Source organism: Rutidosis leptorrhynchoides, chromosome 3 (genome assembly GCF_046630445.1).
Source record: "Rutidosis leptorrhynchoides isolate AG116_Rl617_1_P2 chromosome 3, CSIRO_AGI_Rlap_v1, whole genome shotgun sequence".
In the NCBI taxonomy this organism is placed as follows: Eukaryota; Viridiplantae; Streptophyta; class Magnoliopsida; order Asterales; family Asteraceae; genus Rutidosis; species Rutidosis leptorrhynchoides.
The window spans coordinates 65,210,948-65,230,798 of record NC_092335.1 but is presented as its reverse complement, the minus strand read 5'-3'; positions in this window follow the sequence as shown (position 1 = coordinate 65,230,798).

Below are 19,851 nucleotides of genomic sequence, written 5' to 3'. Positions count from 1 at the left end.
AAAAACCTATGAATTACTCTTAACTCTGCTCTATCTATATCCAAATAAGAGTAATTTCCCCCTTTAAATCGGTGATGGCTAGTCATTTGACTCCATACACCATGCGTATCAAAATTTTCATCAATTTTCCTACCGTTCAATATCAACCCTCTACAATCGGCAGATGCTAACTCCTCAGGCGTATATATACGTAAGGCCTGAGCCATGTCTAGTAGAGACATGTGGCGCATCGAACCTCCTAACAAAAATCTAATAAAATACCGATCGGTTAAACTAACTACCCGATCATTTATTTCTATACTACACAATAATTCTTCACACCATACTTTATATACAGGTCTACGCATGCTGAATAATCGTACCCAATCGTTAAAAGTAGAATTACCATACCTCTGTGTAAGTAATTCTCTAATTGGCCCGGCCAATTCTACAGCTTCTAATGGTTCCCATTCTATTACCCTAGGTACTTCAACAGCTTTAGAATGAAGAGTATGCAAGCCCCTTTGGTATTTTGGATAATCTATCCAACGTCTGTCAAATCTTAAGTTCGGGTGCAAATCTTCCAAGTGCATATCTGAAAATGTCATAACTGGATGAGGTATATCTTGTTTATAATAGCTATCAACATCCTGTTGTTCCGCATTTTCAGGAGGAGCATTGCGAGCTTGGGATGAAGATTCACCCCTTTCAGTCTGCAAAACACATCAAACACAATTTTTGTGCATCCAAATATGCATTAGTGTCAGCAAAATCATCAATCAAAATAATTACAATGACATGTCCAATTTATATCAAACTTATGCTCATTTTCATATTTTTATCAAATCTACACTTTTTTAAATAAGCATATACGAAAATGTTCGCCAAGTTCATAAGCATTCAACTCAAATAACATGTCAAAATAATCATTACTAGCAATTAAACAAGTTTCAAATGGCATTATCTCTCAAAAATCAAATTCATGAATTTTAGACTTGAAAAAGTCCACTTTAATTCTCAAAAATCATGTTTGGGCTCAAAGTTTGGATCATTTAACTACCTAAACATGTTACACTACTTAATTTAGCAATAATTCATGAAAAAAATCAGCCATAACTTGTTTATATCAAAAAGCCCCAAATTGCTCAAGAACACAAACCCTAGATTTCTCAAAATTTGAAGTTTAAGGCTTCTAATCATGTTAAATAGCATCAATCTATGTTATACAAGCATAATACATAAACAATTTAAGCATAATTACACTAAAAAGCATCAAAATCGAATTGGGTATAAAATTGCTCAAGAACACTAATTTTTCGAATTAAAGGGTGTTTTGGTGTAGAAATTTACCGTTTTCCTTGAGTAATTCCTTGATAGCATCCTTCTCAACATGATTTTGTGAAAGATTTGATGAAAAATGGTGAAAATTTGCGAATTTCGTGTGTGTTTTTGGGTGTTTTTCGCAGTATTTTGTGGTGTGGTGGTGTGCAACTGATCTGTTCTGGCATTTTTATTTTTTTTCTGTATTTTTGGTCCTCCACGACTTGCGGTGTTTTTGTTCTTCAAACTCCAAGAGTCGCGGCGTTTGTTTTTTTTTTTTTTTTTTTTTAAGCCTTAACTTATAAAACAAATATAAAATAAATTTAAAATTTTGTTTTCCTTTGTTTTAGGATGAGATCGTTTCGGATCGATGTCCTAGTCCGTCCTTCGACAAAATTTTAAAATTTGTCTTTTTCAAGCGATTGTTAAAAGCTTAGATTTTTGGGTTTTTTAATGTTTTTGGCATACTTTAATTCAATAAGATTAAAAATAATGATAATAAAAGTTCTCGTCCCTCCCTCGGGTAAAGCAATTTCGGTTCAAAGACCTAGTCTTCAACTTACGACGAATTTTAAAAATCATATTTTTAACTTAGCGACATAAAGTAAATTTTTGTTTTTAAATTCACACAACTTAGATTTAAAAATGCATAAAATTAAAAATTTACACCAAACTTAATTAAAAATGCATAATATTAAAAATTCACACCAAACTTATATTATATTTTTATTTTTATACATACAAACTTATATTAAAAATATTAATTTTTCAAATATTTACAATTTTAAATATATTAATTTAAAAAGTTTACAATATTAATTTAAGATTTATATATTAATTTTAAAAACATTGTAAAAATAAAATTAAAAATCTTTTTGGTCTTTTATCCAACTTTAATCAATCAAATATTATCAAAAATATACGCCCCTCTTTTCGGTAAAGTAATTTCGGTTCCATGACCTAATTTAACTCATGACGAATTTTTGAAATATTTTGGGTTGATTGATTAAAGATATTTATACCTTAAGAATAAACGTTAAATTTCGCAGTGATGTAAATTTTTTTTGTATGATATCAATAATTTCGGTCGCCAAACCTAATTTTATTCAATACCAATTTAATACTTTATAGCGAACAAATTAGCGTTTATTATCAAAAGGTTAAAAATAAAAATAAAAATAAAAACTGTACAGACTTACCTGTGAGATAATATTCTTAGTGATATGATCTATCCCACTCATAAGATAGTCGGTTTAATTGATTTTCCATGGCTACATAGGCGTAACCTCGAGCATTCAGTGTTTTTTCTTCTAAACATATGAACGGTCCGTCTCTACATAAAGTAACAAATTCGGTGTTTGAATAGGTTTGATTATTTGAACATTTACCTCCATGTGACCATTTTCCGCATTTGTGACATCTTTCTAGGTGTCGTGCTCTTCTTTTCGCTGCGGATTTTGATTTTCCTTTACCAAATTGTAACTTATTATCTTCGCATCTGGATTCTTTTCTTACTCCGTCCAATCTTTCTCTGATTACTGATACTATTTCACTCGGAAGTGTGTCATTATTACGTTTAGTGATCAAAGCGTGTAGCATTAGACCATGGTTTAGTTCACAGGAAGTCTTCATTTCGTAAAAACCTAAAAAAAATAAAAATTCAGAATAGGGGGAGAAGACTAGTTCTTTAGGGTCTGCTAGGGAAAGACCATTCGGGTTCCATTTTCGAGAACTACACGAAAACAGAAAATCTAACTCTAACAGAAATACATAAAATCCTTAAAAGACTTGATTCTCCCTACACTTAGTTAGCTGTGGTATCGAAATTGTGATTAACTTCGTTGTCGACTTCCATCGGACTATCTATGTAATGTTTAACTCTGTGACCATTAACTTTAAATTCAATTCCATTTGAATTTATTAATTCTATCGTTCCGTATGGGAAAACGCTTTTGACTATGAATGGTCCAGACCATCTTGATTTTAATTTTCCAGGAAATAGCTTGAATCGTGAATTGAAAAGAAGAACTATGTCTCCTTCTTTAAATTCTTTTGAACTTCTGATTCTTTTATCATGCCATTTCTTCGTTCTTTCTTTATAGATTAATGAATTTTCGTATGCTTCATGTCTTAATTCTTCTAATTCATTTAGTTGACTTAACCGTAGACGTCCAGCTTCATATAAATCAAGATTACATGTCTTCAAAGCCCAAAATGCTTTGTGTTCAATTTCTACTGGAAGATGACATGCTTTTCCATAAATGAGTCTGAAAGGTGTGGTTCCAATTGGAGTTTTGTAGGTTGTTCTAAAAGCCCAGAGTGCATCCTCCAACTTAATGGACCATTCCTTCGGATTTGATCCTACGGTTTTTTCTAGAATACGTTTTAAAGCTGGGTTGGTATTTTCAACTTGTCCACTTGTTTGTGGATGATATGCGGTGGAGATTTTATGAGTTACTCCATATCTTTTAAGAACTTTCTCAAGTTGATTATTACAGAAATGAGTTCCCCGATCACTTATTAAAGCTTTCGGTGTTCCAAACCTTGCAAAAAGACGTTTTAAAAAGTTGACTACAACTCGTGCATCGTTAGTTAGGAGAGCTTGTGCTTCCGCCCATTTAGATACATAATCAATGGCTACGAGAATATAGAGATTATTATGAGATTTTGGAAATGGACCCATAAAGTCAATACCCCAAATGTCAAATACTTCACATACTTGAATGACATTTTGTGGCATTTCATCACGTTGACTTATTTTTCCGGCCCTTTGACAAGCATCACAGGATTTGCAAAGAAGGTGTGCGTCTTTGTAAATTGTAGGCTAATAGAATCCAGCATCATAAACTTTTCTTGCTGTTAGTTGAGGTCCATAATGCCCTCCTGTTGGTCCTGTGTGACAATGGTTTAAAATTTTACTAGCTTCATCTCCGAATACACATCGGCGTATTATTCTATCTGGACAACTTTTAAACAGATGTGGATCTTCCCAGAAATAGTGTTTTATATCACTAAAGAATTTCTTTCATTTTTGGTACGACAATCCTTTTTCAAGGAATCCACATACTAAGTAGTTTGCATAGTCTGCAAACCATGGAATTTCATTATAATCTATCTTCAATAGATATTCATCAGGAAAGTTGTCTTGTATGGCCGATTCATTTAGAACTTCTAATTCGGGATTTTCAAGACGAGAAAGATGATCAGCGGCGAGATTTTCTGCTCCTCTTTTATCTCGGATTTCAATATCGAACTCTTGTAAGAGTAAGATCTAACGGATTAATCTTGGTTTGGCATCTTGTTTCGAAAATAGGTATCTAAGAGCAGAATGGTCGGTTTAGACCACCGTTTTTACTAGAACGAGATATGAACGAAATTTGTCAAAAGCAAAGACAATAGCAAGGAGTTCTTTTTCAGTAGTTATGTAATTCGTTTGTGCTCCTTGTAACGTCTTACTAGCATAATATATAGGTTGAAATCGTTTTTCAATCCTTTGTCCTAAAACGGCTCCCATTGAAAAATCACTTGCATCGCACATTAGTTCAAACGGTAGATTCCAATTTGGTGTTATCATTGTAACATCCCGCGTTTTTCCGTTAAATTTATTTTAACACCGTCTTTTTTTTTTAAATAATATCTTTCGTCATTTAATTTGGCATCTTTCGTTAACCAACGTTCATAATATCCTCGTTATTTAATTATAAAGTCATCCGTTACTCGAACGTTTTTAAAATATTCGTTGGGTTAATTCCCGCACCCGCTTTGAAACTCGAGGGGCCGAGATTGCCAAATGGGCAAACTAGTTGACTAGGTCAACTAGTCAACCCTCTTACCACATCCATTCATTTCATCTCCACCTCCCACCTCCATCCTCCTCTTTCTCTCTACTTCCCATTTTTGAACTCAAAACCCTCAAACATAAAATCATCATCTAAATCCGATTGGAGAAGCAAACATCAAAACAAATTACATTTTCGTGATCCCCTCTTCATCCTCTACATTTTGATACCAATATCATCAAGTTTGGGTAACATTTCTAAAACTCTAGATTTCTCTAAATTCGTGTTTTTGACTTGAAATGGTGTTAGTTAGTGTCTATGGCTCATTGTGATGTCGTGTGTGTAATTTATATGCTCGATCTCGTTGTTTTAGTGTAACTAGCATGAACTTGAATTTTGGTGCGTTGTTCTTGAATTTAGGATGATCATATGTTGTTAGGTGTTAAAAGTTGATGTTTTAATTGTGTTACTAGCATCACTAGCTTCAATTTGATGTGTAGGTTGCCTTAGAAAACTTCATGAACTTGATTATTGATTTTGGTGAATTTGGGTTAGGGTTTGATGAACTTGAAATGGACTTTTGATGCATTGAATGTCATGGATTATTATTGGTAAGTGTTTAGTTGGATTGTATGTTTGATTACCTTCGAAACGGCATAACATACATGTAAATTGGTTGCCCGAATCATAAAATGCGTTTTTGGAACTTGAACTTTGATTATGAATGTTTAATTGCGGTTTTTGGTTGTTGTAAGTGGAAGTTTGTTTGATGAAACGTGTTTAGTTGTTTTCCTTGTCAAATTACCTTTCCAACGATATATAGTATGCATTTTGGATGTTTTCGGTTCATAAAATATGTTAATTTGAGTTTTGGTTCGTGACTTGGACCATTTTTCTGCAAACTGCATGTTTCCCAGGTATTGCGCGCCGCGCATATACCCGCGCGCCGCGCAGAATTAGAAATCCCAGATGTTTGCCTTCGTGGTTAAGTTCTGACCAGGATTTACACTTGGGTGCGCGCCGCGCAACCCATAGCGCGCCGCGCATATGCCCAGCTCATTTTTTGTTTTTATTTTTCCTTTCACAAAATGTTTCCCGCTTAACCGTAACTCCGATTAACATGAAACTTGGCCATTCTGCTCATAAATGATTTCTCATCATGAGAAAATTGTCGGATACCCGACCCGACCCCGTTGACCTTGACTTTGACCAAGTTTGACTTTTAGTCAAACTTAACCAAACAATTATACGATCGTTCTAACATGCTTAGTTACTTGTATCGTGCATGAAACTTGACTAATTGATTCACATGCTACGTAATCGAGTCGTAACGAGCCATGGGACTAATTGAACATCTTTGACCGTTTGTGTTTACCGTTATTGATATAACCTATATGTTTAGGTCAAGACTAGCCTTGTCTTTGCACGCGTTTACTCGTTGAAGTACTTTATTAACTCTTGCGCTCAAGGTGAGATCATAGTCCCATCTTTTCAACAACTTTTATACTTTTAAATCGTGGGCTGAGAAAACATATACTTTGTTACATCTTGTACTACTTACTTTTATGTTTTGAACACAAGTGTGAAAACAAACATTCCACGTGCGAGTTAGAACAAAAATGCCTCAATTCGATTATCATTAGTTACACTTGCAGGGTGTAAGCGAGAACTTATATTGTGTGGCCATACGGGTTTAACAAACCCTCATTCGGACGGTTCGCTACCGTTATGCGGATGAAATATATTTTTTGTGTTTTAGTGTGGGTTCTAGCACTGTGTGATGGGGTAACGTTGGTTAAGTTTTGATAATTGAGTGCTCGCGTATAACAACACTTTTGGAATGCAAATGATTTGGATAATCTACGTTATGGAAATACAAAATCTTGTGGTTCAAAAACAACGTTTAATACTTACTAAACCTATGATTTCACCAACGTTTTCGTTGACAGATTCTTCTATGTTTTCTCAGGTTTTGAATGCTTAGTGATACATGCTTCCGCACTCTTTTGATACTTGCTTGGATGTCGAGTATACATGCACTTTGGAGCATCTTTTAAACTTATTTAAACTGTGTCGCATAGTTTTCATTTGTACTTATAACGTTGTAACTTAACTTGTGGTCAATTATCTTTGTAAACTTTGAAACAATCTTTACACTTGAATGGATGCGACATATTTTGGGTCAAACGTCTGTTTTAAAGACTTATGACCAGGTAATGGGACCTACGTAGTCGACGCCGTCACTTGACGATTTGTCGGGGTCGCTACAAGTGGTATCAGAGCCTTGGTTGTAGGGATTTAGAGTTCATTTGTGTCCACCCCGAGTCATAGGGTACATAGGTGAATCTAGACTACAACCGGCATATAGACTAAAGTAGGAATTACTTGACTATTTGTGCAGCTATACTCGAACTCTTCTATCATATCTAACTCGTATTCGATCTTGATCTTACGTTGATAAATTTTGTTGACGCGCCACCTTGACTTTATGAGGTAATGTTAAATGCACATGAGAATCAGGGTAATATAATTTCCGGGATTATATTACGGTGATTCATATGGACATTCCGACATTATGACATAAAGAATTTAAGGCGAGTCAAGGAAAATTTTCTCTACATCATCATTCCCTATCATGATTAGTATTATTGAGAATACTAATCAACGATATTCTTGTGTCTTGAAGGAACAATGCCTCCCCGTCGCGGGCCACGTAATGAAACTTCCGAACAAGCTTTTCAACGCATGATAGCCACCGCCATAGGTGCGGCTATGGCTAGTATCTCCTCCGACATCAATAACAACCACAACCACAACAACCATGGAGCCGGTAATTCAAACGAGGGTTGCTCCTACAAAACTTTCATGGGGTGCAAACCTCACACCTTCGATGGGACCGGAGGACCGGTTGTGCTCACCCGATGGTTTGAGAAAACAGAAGCCGTTTTTAGCATAAGCGGTTGTCGGGACCAAGACAAAGTCAAATATTCCACCCACACTTTCGCCGGTATCGCCCTCACATGGTGGAATACGTATGTGCTGTCGGTGGGTATCGATGAAGCTCACACTCTCTCTTGGGCCGACTTAAAGAAAAAGATGATCACCGAATACTTCCCGCGCGAAGAGACCCGTAAGCTCGAACACGAACTAAGAACTTTAAAAGCGGTCGGGAATGACCTAAAGGCATATAATCAACGATTTTCTGAGCTATCCTTGATGTGCCCAAACCTCGTGACCCCCGAACCTCTAAGGGTTGAACTTTACATGGATGGTCTTCCCAAGAGCATCAAACAAGGAGTAATGTCATCCAAACCCAGTAATCACCAAGAGGCCCTGAATATGGCCCGTCAATTGATCGAAACGGTAGACGAGATTGAAGTGCCGGCACCTAAAGCCGAGGATGAGTTGGGTGACAACAAAAGAAAATGGGAAGCCCCCCAATCGAGTAACTACAACAACAACTTTGCCAAGGAACCTCTCACCCCCGTCGGCAAGAAAAGTTATGCCGGGACACGACCTTTTTGCAACAAATGCCACAAGCATCATTTTGGTGAATGTGGCAAGCTAATTTGCCATCGGTGCCAAGGTAGTGGTCATATTGCCAAGTATTGTGGAAGTACCGCCCCCGTCACTCAAAAGGGGCCCGACGCACCAAAGCCGAGTATTTGCTACAAATGTGGCCAATCGGGTCATTTTAGGAATGAATGCCCAAAGAATAAAGCAAAAACCAACGCGCACCGTTGAACTTACAACATCGACACCTAGGATGCCCGAGACGATGATGGACTAGTCACGGGTACGTTTCTTCACAACAAACCGTATATTTCATACTTATTCGATTCGAGTACCGTTAGACGTTTTATAACCAAGGATTTGACTCGTGCTCTTTATATTCCACCTCTTTCCCCCAGATACTACTTAGACGATTTAAGTGACCGACGGAAAATATTGTGTGCCTATAAATTTTATCGGAGGATATGCGTTAAGAAATGGGACTCGACACCTATAGAACTAAGGAACTCAAAACCTATTCATTAAGGAGAAATTGTTGCCCTACATTTATGTATAGATTATTGTGAACTAAGTAACTTTCGGTTGGAAACCAATACTCTCTTCCTCGTATCCATTACCTCATGATTATTTGCGTGGATCCCGTGTATTCCAAATCGACCTCCGTTCTGGTTATCATCAATTGGGGGTTAAGGGAGACGATGTCTCCTAAGCCATTTTCCGAGCTCGCAACGTTAGTTGTAAATCCCTCTTAGTACCGTTTGATTTATTTAGGACTCCGTCTGTATTCATGAACCTCCTAAACCACGTATGCAACTTATCTAGACAAATCTGTTATCATATTTATAGATGACATCTTAACTTATTCAAGTAAAGAAGGCAAACGAACAACATCATCATCTTACGCTCGAACTTTGAGAAAAGAGCAACTCTATACCAAATTCTCCGAGTGAGAATTTCTGTTAAACGAAGTCAAATTTTCTAGACCATGATGTTAATGGTCAAGGCATTACAATCAATCTCGAAATCAAGCCACACGTAATCATGAAACTCTCTCAACTCAGACTTGTATTCGTAAAATCTTAGATCTCGCCTGTTATCACCGAAGATTCATTTCTGACTTTTCTCGTGTTACCCGACTTTTAAACTCGTTAACTCACTAAGGGAAAACTTTAAACCTCTCCGTGTTCGAACCTTGAGCGTGATTCTTCACACCAACATTTCTAGTTAAAATCGTATAGCAACAGATGGAACTCAAACATGGAAATATTTCTACATGAACGCCGAAAGGCATACTCTCTCGACTCAAAATTAACGTAACTAAAATTCGTTATTTTGCACGAAGAATTCGAATACTAAACTGTAGATCCGATCAACTTTCTCGTCATCACGTACCACACACATACCTCTGTTATTTCACCGTTACTGTCTGATATTACTGGAATATAAGATAACACACAATCCAACGATACTCCACTCTTCTTTGACTTAACGTCCTTGTGTTTCTGATAATCGGCCAACTATTATTCAACCCCGAACTATACAATTACGTGTACTATCTTGTTTCTCTTCCAGACTTCAATTTTCGACAACTAGAGGCACGTTATGGCAACCTCGAGATGTAAGCTCATCCTATTCTCAGTCCTCATTTCACTCCTATCTTTATCGCTCGCATTTCCGTTTAAGGAAACTCCTTGTAACATTTCTCCATGGATAGAGAAACTCCTCACATTACATTAGTATTCGCCACGAGGGTGAATAGTCCTAACGAACATTTTTTTTTTTGAACCCTAACTAACTTGTTCAAACATATCTTAAGAGATTCTATTCCAACACGGTGTATCCTTGTCGATTATCCCGTATCGAAATACTCGTTTCACTTCTAGTTTTACAAGAAACCCTGGAGACCCGCTTAGACATGAGTACCACGTACCACCCACAAACCGATGAACAGAGCAAACGAACGATTTACGTCTTGGAAAGACATGTCACAAACTCGTATTGTCACCTTTAGTAGATCACTCGTACAACAGTAGTTACCACTCGTGTGTTCACCCGCACTTTCCGAAACCCTATATGACCGCTAATGTCGTACCCCTGTTCATTTAACCAACGCATGTGGCAAACAAAACACAGAATCTGAACTCAATCAAGAAACAACAATTGAGATCATTCAAGTCCGAGAAGGGCTCGAGACAACCCATAGTCACCAAAAGAGTTATACCAAACTTAGATGAAAACCTCACAAAATCCCTGTAACAGTGTAATATTGAGAACCCGCACCTTGGAAAGGTGTAATCCGTTTCGGGAATCAGGGAAAGTTAAACTCGCGACACGTTAACCCTTTTGAAACCTTGGGGCGTATTGGAACCGCTTCCTACCGTTTGGAACTTCTGACTCAATTAAGTTTCCGCTTACCCTGTGTACCATGTAACAAACTTAGAAACGTGTCCTGCGGAACAGGAACGTGCAATCCTGCTAGATACATCAACTATCGATGACAAACTTCTCTTCATAGGAAAACCAGTTGAAACCAGGTATCGTAAAAACCGAACCTTAATACAACGAAATACCCTAACTATCCAAATTCATGAGAACACTCAAGGACGTGCCTTCACTTATTCATAACATTGACAACGTAAAGTCTCGAGTAAGAGATATCGACTACTACTTCCAACTAAATTTCGGGACGAAATTTCTTTTGAGGTGTGGATAATGTAACATCCCGCGTTTTTCCGTTAAATTTATTTTAACACCGTCTTTTTTTTTTTAAATAATATCTTTCGTCATTTAATTTTGCATCTTTCGTTAACCAACGTTCATAATATCCTCGTTATTTAATTATAAAGTCATCCGTTACTCGAACGTTTTTAAAATATTCGTTGGGTTAATTCCCGCACCCGCTTTGAAACTCGAGGGGCCGAGATTGCCAAATGGGCAAACTAGTTGACTAGGTCAACTAGTCAACCCTCTTACCACATCCATTCATTTCATCTCCACCTCCCACCTCCATCCTCCTCTTTCTCTCTACTTCCCATTTTTGAACTCAAAACCCTCAAACATAAAATCATCATCTAAATCCGATTGGAGAAGCAAACATCAAAACAAATTACATTTTCGTGATCCCCTCTTCATCCTCTACATTTTGATACCAATATCATCAAGTTTGGGTAACATTTCTAAAACTCTAGATTTCTCTAAATTCGTGTTTTTGACTTGAAATGGTGTTAGTTAGTGTCTATGGCTCATTGTGATGTCGTGTGTGTAATTTATATGCTCGATCTCGTTGTTTTAGTGTAACTAGCATGAACTTGAATTTTGGTGCGTTGTTCTTGAATTTAGGATGATCATATGTTGTTAGGTGTTAAAAGTTGATGTTTTAATTGTGTTACTAGCATCACTAGCTTCAATTTGATGTGTAGGTTGCCTTAGAAAACTTCATGAACTTGATTATTGATTTTGGTGAATTTGGGTTAGGGTTTGATGAACTTGAAATGGACTTTTGATGCATTGAATGCCATGGATTATTATTGGTAAGTGTTTAGTTGGATTGTATGTTTGATTACCTTCGAAACGGCATAACATACATGTAAATTGGTTGCCCGAATCATAAAATGCGTTTTTGGAACTTGAACTTTGATTATGAATGTTTAATTGCGGTTTTTGGTTGTTGTAAGTGGAAGTTTGTTTGATGAAACGTTCTTAGTTGTTTTCCTTGTCAAATTACCTTTCCAACGATATATAGTATGCATTTTGGATGTTTTCGGTTCATAAAATATGTTAATTTGAGTTTTGGTTCGTGACTTGGACCATTTTTCTGCAAACTGCATGTTTCCCAGGTATTGCGCGCCGCGCATATACCCGCGCGCCGCGCAGAATTAGAAATCCCAGATGTTTGCCTTCGTGGTTAAGTTCTGACCAGGATTTACACTTGGGTGCGCGCCGCGCAACCCATAGCGCGCCGCGCATATGCCCAGCTCATTTTTTGTTTTTATTTTTCCTTTCACAAAATGTTTCCCGCTTAATCGTAACTCCGATTAACATGAAACTTGGCCATTCTGCTCATAAATGATTTCTCATCATGAGAAAATTGTCGGATACCCGACCCGACCCCGTTGACCTTGACTTTGACCAAGTTTGACTTTTAGTCAAACTTAACCAAACAATTATACGATCGTTCTAACATGCTTAGTTACTTGTATCGTGCATGAAACTTGACTAATTGATTCACATGCTACGTAATCGAGTCGTAACGAGCCATAGGACTAATTGAACATCTTTGACCGTTTGTGTTTACCGTTATTGATATAACCTATATGTTTAGGTCAAGACTAGCCTTGTCTTTGCACGCGTTTACTCGTTGAAGTACTTTATTAACTCTTGCGCTCAAGGTGAGATCATAGTCCCATCTTTTCAACAACTTTTATACTTTTAAATCGTGGGCTGAGAAAACATATACTTTGTTACATCTTGTACTACTTACTTTTATGTTTTGAACACAAGTGTGAAAACAAACATTCCACGTGCGAGTTAGAACAAAAATGCCTCAATTCGATTATCATTAGTTACACTTGCAGGGTGTAAGCGAGAACTTATATTGTGTGGCCATACGGGTTTAACAAACCCTCATTCGGACGGTTCGCTACCGTTATGCGGATGAAATATATTTTTTGTGTTTTAGTGTGGGTTCTAGCACTGTGTGATGGGGTAACGTTGGTTAAGTTTTGATAATTGAGTGCTCGCGTATAACAACACTTGTGGCAACCCGACCAAAATCGTCATTGACGGCGTCGCTAACTGAGGTCCCGAAACGTGGTCGTAGTCCCTATATGAGACTCGTTTGACCAAAATTATGTCGCATTCATTTGAAACGTACAAGACTTGCAAAGTTTAGTTTACAAAACTGTTCGACAACAAGTCTAAGTTTACAAAAGTCATAAAGTATAAATGAAATAACTTGCGACATAATTAGTTTAAAAACACAGTTGCTATAAATAGCGTAAGTATGTAAACAAAAGTTTGAATCCAAAGGTGCTATCACTAGCGTATGCATGTATGTATGCTTGACCCCAAGCAAGAAATCAAAGTGTGCTGAAGCATGTATCAAGTAGCCGAGTATGAACCTGAGAAACATATAGAAAACTGTCAACGAAAAACGTTGGTGAAATCATAGGTGTTTGTAAACGTTGTTTTTGAACCACAAGATTTAGTATTCCCATAGTTGATTATCAAAATCGTTTGCATTCCAAAAGTATTGTTCGCGAGCACCCAATTATCAAGACTTAACGTTTCCTCCCATAGAACCCCATCACAATAGTGTTAGAACATACACTGTTTCTCGAAAATATATTTCATCCGTAGACGGTAGCGAACCGTCCGAAATGAGGGTTTGTCAAACCCGTATGGCCACACAATATAAGTTCTCGCTTACACCCTGCAAGTGTAACTAATGATAATCGAATTGAGGATTTTTGTTCTAACTCGCTGTGGAATGTTTGTTTCCTTGTACTTGTGTTCAAAGTATAAAAGTATGTAGTATAAAACTGTATATGTTTCTCATCCCATAATTTAAAAGTATAAAAGTTGTTGAAAGATGGGACTATGATCTCACCTCGAGTGCACGAGTATAAACGTACTTCACAAAGTAACGTATGCATGAAAGTTGCTTAGCCTTGACCTAAACAAGTAAGTTGTATCAATTAACCGGTTACGATACAAGGTCGGGTGAAATGTGTTCAATTAGTCCTATGGCTCGTTACGACTCGATTAAATATAGCATGTGAATCAATTTGTCAAGTTTCATACAAGAATCACGTATAAAAGCATGTTAGAACGATTGCATAAAAGTTTGGTTAAGTTTGACTAAAAGTCAAACTTGGTCAAAGTCAACGAAAAAGTCAACACGTTCGGGTCGGGTCCCGGACAAATTTTCTATGCTAGTTATTCATATATAAGCATGTTAAAACAAGTTGCAAGTGAATTGGAGGTCTAAAACATCCCAAACATTTTTCGTCAAATGACAACCCAAACAGCCAGTTTTAGTACAATGGGACGGCGTCCCAAATGGCTAGACGGCGTCCCAAAATGAAGGGTGGGACGGCGTCCTGATGTCCTAGACGGCGTCCAGGTTCAAAAGGTGGGACGGCATCCTGAGTTTCTGGACGGCGTCCTGGTTAGTTTCCAGGCCCTGTTTGCTGCAACTCTAAGTGCACGAACCAACAATCAAACTAACCTAATTTATGACCCGGAAACACTTAGAATATGTATCATATATCGTCGAAAAGGTATTTTGACGAGGAATACAACTAACCACTTTTCATCAAGCAAAAACATCAATTACAATAACCGAAAACTCGTCAATTGATCAAGGAAGGTTTATTTTCAAAGTTTCAAGTTCGTAAAACGTATTTTATGATTCGGGAATCCAATTTACACATACGATATGCCGTTTCGAAGGTAATTAAGCATACATTGCATCTAAACACTTACTAATAACATTTCATGGCATTCGAAACATCAAAAGCTCGTTTTAAGTCTATCAAACCCTAACCAAAATCCGCAAAAATCAATATTCATGTTTTTGAAGTTTACTTAATCAACCTACGCATCAAAACGAAGCTAGTGATACTAGTAACACAATTAAAACATGAACTTTAACAATTTAACAACATTTAACTCATCCAAAATCAAAGATTAAGCACACCCATTTCAATTGTTCTTACTAGTTACTCAAAACAACAAATCGAGCAAGTAAAACATATATTCATGCTAGACACGAGCCATAGACACTAACTAACACAATTTCTAGTCAAAAACACGAATTTAAAGAAATCTAGAGTTTTAGAAATGTTACCCAAAATCGGTGAATTTGGTACCAAATCGAAGAGGATGATGAGAGGATCACGAATATGTAATTTGTTTTGAAGTTTGCTTCCCGATCCGGATTTAGATGATGATTTTATGAAGTTGGGGTTTGTGTGTGTTCTTGCTAGAGAGAAAGAGAGAGAGAGGGAGATGGTTGAATGGTGGTAATTGGGGTGGACTAGTTGACCTAGTCAACTAGTTTGCCCCGTGTCAATTTTAGTCCCTCGAGTTTAGAAGCGGGTGCGGGATTTTACCGAACGAATATTTTGAAAACGCTCGAGTAATCGGGTGATGTCAAAATTAAATAGCGGGAATATAATGAACGTTACTCACGGAAACTATTAATTTAAATACGAAAGATTATGTTTACAAAAAAAAAAAGACGGTGTTAAAATTAAATTTAACGGAAAAACACGGGATGTTACATTATCCACACCTCAAAAGAAATTTCGTCCCAAAATTTAGTTGGAAGTAGTAGTTGTTGAATCTTCCTCGAGATCTTGCGTTGTAAATTCTACGGATAAGTGAAGGTACGTCCTTGGGCATTTCAACGAACTTGACGGTCGGGATAATATGTTGTTTTAAGGTTTGGCTTCACGATTTATGGTTTCAACCGGTCCTCCTAGGAAGTGAGGGTTATCGTCGGTAGTGAGTTCATCAAAGGAGATAACAAGTTCTGGTTTCGCAAAACACGTCTTTGAGTTGATATATCGAATGTAGGATAAACGGAGACCCAAAATGAGTCGGAAAAGTCTAAACGGCTAGCGACGGGTCCAAAACACCCCAAGAATTTAAAGGATCAAAATATAGCGGATTTAGCTTCCTACGTTTTTCCGAAACGGATTGCACCTTTCCAAGGTGCGACTCTTAACGTGACGCGGTTTCCCACGTGGAATTTGAAATGTTTACGTCTAACATCGGCGTAGCTCTTGGTGGTTACGAGTCGCGTAGGGTTTTACCTGAATATGAATAAATTTTCTCGGTTGCTCATAAATAACCGCGGCCCCGGTGAATTGATCATCGTTTACTTGGTTCGACAAAGGAGAATGACGTTTCCGGTCACATGTGGTTTCAAAAGGAGTGACGTTAAAACTCGAATGAAAATCATTGTAGTACGAGGATTCGGTTAAAGGAAAATACTTTTCTCAAGTAAATTTGAAGTTGGTAATACAAATTCGTATTACGGTTTCCAAGGTTTGAATCATATGTTTGCTTGGTCCGTCGGTTTGTGGATGATACACGGTACCCATGTCTAAACGCGGTCCCGAGGCTTTTTGTAAGGCACTCCGAAGTCTAGAAATGAAACGAGGATCTCGATCCGAAACAAAGTACATTCCGTAAGGTATATTTGAACAAGTTTGTTAGGACAAGTTTCTCAAGAAAATTCGCGTCGCGGAAGATTTATCGGTTTCCAAATACGTTCGTCGAGACTATTCACCCTCGAGGCGAATACTAGTATAACGTGAAGAGTCTCTCTCCTTTGAGAATTTAGAATAATGATTTCCTGAACCGGAAGTACGAGTGTGATGAGAGAGAAGTTTCCGCCTCGGTGCGAGCATAACGAGTAAATTGTAGTTAGTCAATAAGACTGCGCGAGGACGAGCTAGTATACCCGTGTGACATACGGTTGAAGTCGAATGAAATCGGTAATTCATTCGGAAGCATAAATATAAATTGACAATAATTGAAGGTGTGTCCCCGGTATGGTTGTTATAAATATTCTCGGAGTTTTCGGATGTCCAAACATGAAAAGATGAAGTCATGTACATGGCTCATGGTGGTGTTTAGGTTGATCGAGTCTAACCACCATCACGTGTCACTAGAACTTTGGTATGTCTTACCGTAATATAACCACGTTGATCGAGTGTCGTTATATTACGCTAACTCATACCTCCATCCCCACATCACTCTATAGATTCAAGTTCGTGTCATCGCGAAAATCTAAAATGAACAAAATGTAACGACGTCTCAAACGTGACTCGTATTAAATCGAAAGAATTAGTGCAACTATAAACAAGCGTTCCCCGAGGGAAGTGTATAAATGATTGTTCACGTCAATGTGGTTCGAGTCAGACAATAAGGTATTCAGGTATGAAAAGAGTAACGAGTAGCACGCAACCGTAGTGATAAATGTTGATGACGATACTCACCTAGAGTAGTGATGGTAGTAACACCAAAAAGTAGATAGTAAGGAACACCAGTGGGAAACCGATAGTAAGTTGAAACGATGGCAAATAACAATCCGGGAGACAGAGTTCCCGAACAAGTGTGACTAATGAAGTCGTCGTCATCCATACGTGTATGAATCATGAATTTACGCGTGTTACCAAAAAGTGGCGGAATACGAGTTCGTATGATGAAGGTTGGGTACCATTAAAAAGTTTGCCTAAGAATGATTCAAGTATAATGCACAAGTAGTCAAGTAAGTGCTATCTATAGCAAATGTATGTCAGAATGCAAATGCTAACTATCCGGTTGTAGTCTAGACTCACTAATGCGTCCTAACGACTCTGTTAGACACACTAATGCACGTCCTACTTCCCTACAACCAACGCTCTGATACCATCTGTAGCGACCCTGCAAGTAGCTACAGATGGGGTAGAAACCCACCCAGTGCCTTTCCAGCTAACCGCATGGTGACCACTGAGTGTACCTCAGACACTGATTTTACGGCCCGCATTTCTGCCAAACTGCCAACCCTCAAATTCCAAGGGATCGCAAGGGGTAAGAGCCAATGCTTCGTCACAGGTAACACTGTGAGAACCCCCTCTACGATTAACCCTCCAAAAAGCATAGTCCGTATGAGTGCCCGGCCTGACAGCCGGCGCGCGTGACTACCTTTACGGCTAAGGTTAAACCAGCTCTGATACCATCTGTGGCGACCCGACCAAAATCGTCATTGACGGCGTCGCTAACTGAGGTCCCGAAACGTGGTCGTAGTCCCTATATGAGACTCGTTTGACCAAAATTATGTCGCATTCATTTGAAACGTACAAGACTTGCAAAGTTTAGTTTACAAAACTGTTCGACAACAAGTCTAAGTTTACAAAAGTCATAAAGTATAAATGAAATAACTTGCGACATAATTAGTTTAAAAACACAGTTGCTATAAATAGCGTAAGTATGTAAACAAAAGTTTGAATCCAAAGGTGCTATCACTAGCGTATGCATGTATGTATGCTTGACCCCAAGCAAGAAATCAAAGTGTGCTGAAGCATGTATCAAGTAGCCGAGTATGAACCTGAGAAACATATAGAAAACTGTCAACGAAAAACGTTGGTGAAATCATAGGTGTTTGTAAACGTTGTTTTTGAACCACAAGATTTAATATTCCCATAGTTGATTATCAAAATCGTTTGCATTCCAAAAGTATTGTTCGCGAGCACCCAATTATCAAGACTTAACGTTTCCTCCCATAGAACCCCATCACAATAGTGTTAGAACATACACTGTTTCTCGAAAATATATTTCATCCGTAGACGGTAGCGAACCGTCCGAAATGAGGGTTTGTCAAACCCGTATGGCCACACAATATAAGTTCTCGCTTACACCCTGCAAGTGTAACTAATGATAATCGAATTGAGGATTTTTGTTCTAACTCGCTGTGGAATGTTTGTTTCCTTGTACTTGTGTTCAAAGTATAAAAGTATGTAGTATAAAACTGTATATGTTTCTCATCCCATAATTTAAAAGTATAAAAGTTGTTGAAAGATGGGACTATGATCTCACCTCGAGTGCACGAGTATAAACGTACTTCACAAAGTAACGTATGCATGAAAGTTGCTTAGCCTTGACCTAAACAAGTAAGTTGTATCAATTAACCGGTTACGATACAAGGTCGGGTGAAATGTGTTCAATTAGTCCTATGGCTCGTTACGACTCGATTAAATATAGCATGTGAATCAATTTGTCAAGTTTCATACAAGAATCACGTATAAAAGCATGTTAGAACGATTGCATAAAAGTTTGGTTAAGTTTGACTAAAAGTCAAACTTGGTCAAAGTCAACGAAAAAGTCAACACGTTCGGGTCGGGTCCCGGACAAATTTTCTATGCTAGTTATTCATATATAAGCATGTTAAAACAAGTTGCAAGTGAATTGGAGGTCTAAAACATCCCAAACATTTTTCGTCAAATGACAACCCAAACAGCCAGTTTTAGTACAATGGGACGGCGTCCCAAATGGCTAGACGGCGTCCCAAAATGAAGGGTGGGACGGCGTCCTGATGTCCTAGACGGCATCCAGGTTCAAAAGGTGGGACGGCATCCTGAGTTTCTGGACGGCGTCCTGGTTAGTTTCCAGGCCCTGTTTGCTGCAACTCTAAGTGCACGAACCAACAATCAAACTAACCTAATTTATGACCCGGAAACACTTAGAATATGTATCATATATCGTCGAA